The sequence below is a fragment of the Leiobunum rupestre genome, chromosome 1 (assembly GCF_980474605.1).
Source record: "Leiobunum rupestre chromosome 1, qqLeiRupe1.1.hap1, whole genome shotgun sequence".
NCBI classification, from domain to species: Eukaryota; Metazoa; Arthropoda; class Arachnida; order Opiliones; family Sclerosomatidae; genus Leiobunum; species Leiobunum rupestre.
The window spans coordinates 17,670,547-17,672,831 of record NC_143384.1 but is presented as its reverse complement, the minus strand read 5'-3'; positions in this window follow the sequence as shown (position 1 = coordinate 17,672,831).

Below are 2,285 nucleotides of genomic sequence, written 5' to 3'. Positions count from 1 at the left end.
AGGCGCGTGAGCCTCGGCACAATTGACCTTTGTAGAGTGTCGCCACGTATGGATGAACGGAATAACTATAACTTTATAATAATTACGTAATGGCTGTCCTAAAATAGGAGTCGCTAAAAGCCTACGAACCAGGCGTAACACCTGGCGCCTTTAGCCGTTTTAATAATAATAATAATCAGCTAGGATAATACCCTTGGCACCACCTCTGTGTGTCAGAATTTACAGCCCGGTGTACCTAGTAACAGAGACCATACCACCGGAGGCCTATCATCATAGTGCCCTACGCCAGCGTCCAGTAGTGGCGCTAAGGTTTTTTCACAGGTGGGCTAATTATTTTGTGGCCCCTAAGAATTTTGTGGCCCTTAGCGGGAACCTTGGATGGACCATATTTCGCAAAAGTGGTGAAATCGAATAAACCCAATATTTTCCAGGAAGCGAGAAGAGCAAGGTCGTTTTATTGTTGCGGCTCTCGTCGCGTTTTCTGGACACCCTACTGACCTTGTATCTGACCTGGAGGGGACACGTGCATGCCTGGGATATTTCCCTAAATTCCCATAAGCCCCTTTCTTTTCAACTTTTTCTCAATTTCCGCTACCTTCCTCCTGAATCTATCAGTGGCGCCGATAGCTTTTTTCCCCAATGGGGGCTGAAGCTCACTAATAAACTTGGAATGAGGCTGCGGGCAACACTTTCTTGCTACGGATGCTTAAAAGTAAACAGCCTTTAACAACGGCGATTTTACCAATGGGGACTAAGCCCCCATTGATTTTTCCCAATGGGGGCTTCGGCCCCGCCGCCCCCATGGGATCGGCGCCACTGGAATCTATATGTTTATGGTCTACTACCTTTTTGAGTAAACAAATTGATTTTGAAAGATTTTTTCCAGAAAAACGTTTCTTCGCAATAAAACAAATTTCTAGAGATAATGAAAATTCATAAATTAAAATATGTGGCCTCTTAATTATGAATATGTGGCCCTTTTAATATAAATATGTGGCCCCTCTCAGAAATGCAGGGGGGCTAAAGCCCACTTCAGCCCACCCTTAGCGCCGCTACTGCCAGCGCCCACCTAGCCCGGACAGGTGACAAATCCAGCATGGGTAGTAGTACTCTACTACTGATGGTCGCACCTTTGACCCAAGCCACTCAACCCAGCAGAAGGTGCAGCAATGGGTGGACCAATTCCCACTTCGCACACAGCAGTGGGATTAAGAGTGGATGCTGTAGCAACTACAGCCGACACCCTACCTACAGGTGGGGTGGCGGAGTGGTTAGCACTTTCGCCTCGCAGCAAGAGGAGCCGGGTTCGATCCCAGCAAGTGGCACTGGGGGAAAATCCGGAACCACTCGTTCTGCGTAGAGTTTGTAAGTTATCTCCCCACTGGTTTAAGGGGTTTTCCACCGAGATCTTCGGTTTCCCCTTCCCATAAAAAATTGTTGAGGTTAACGGTAATAGTTAGTGTAGGGAGCAGTTGGCTAGCGTGGCATGAAGGGCTTGCCACCACCCTCCTACGCATTGTAACCCGGCCACCAGTTACTTGATCACGCACAAGCAACATTGCTTATGTGGTCGAAGGTGGTGCCTTGGGTAATAGCTCTATTTAAAAAAAAAAAAAACAGGTAAGGAGTCAAACCCTTTGGAGAGAGCTCCTAAAGCGGGACGACGAGCACACAGCAGTCCAAGTAACCCGGCACCGCCGGCACCGGAGATCCCGGTGTGACTCCAAAAGGCCGGGAAACCGGATCGTCGTGCCCTCATGCGGAGGCCTGCCGCCCCACAGCAGGCTACCCAATCGGCCGAGGCGGCCAGTTTGTACGGACCCTCTCCGTTAGCCTGACCGAAGTCGGAGGTGGAGATAGGACCATTTGAGCTAACATCTCCCAGTGCGCCACCACCATTATGGGTTACAAGAGCTGGACCCCGACTCCCCGGTAAAGCCACTAGTTATTGCACACTCTAACCCATTTAGGGCCTTGGCACCACCTCAGGCCTAAGTCATCAAGCGACTTTAAAGCCATTAATTCAGGTGGCGGGGTTACAATGCGTAGGAGGGTGGTGGTAAGCCCTTCATGCCACGTGAGCCAACAGCTCCTTACACTAACTATTACCGTTAACTTCGAACAATCGGCCCGTGCTAGAGGTATCGTATTTACTTTTCCAGAAGTAGTTTCTTCCTCCATGGTCATACATGGCGCCACCTTTCGGCCTTAATCATTCTACTAACGGAAATAATGTAGCTTTGGCCAGCCACTGTCAACTGGGGAAATAAAACTAGACCTTAATG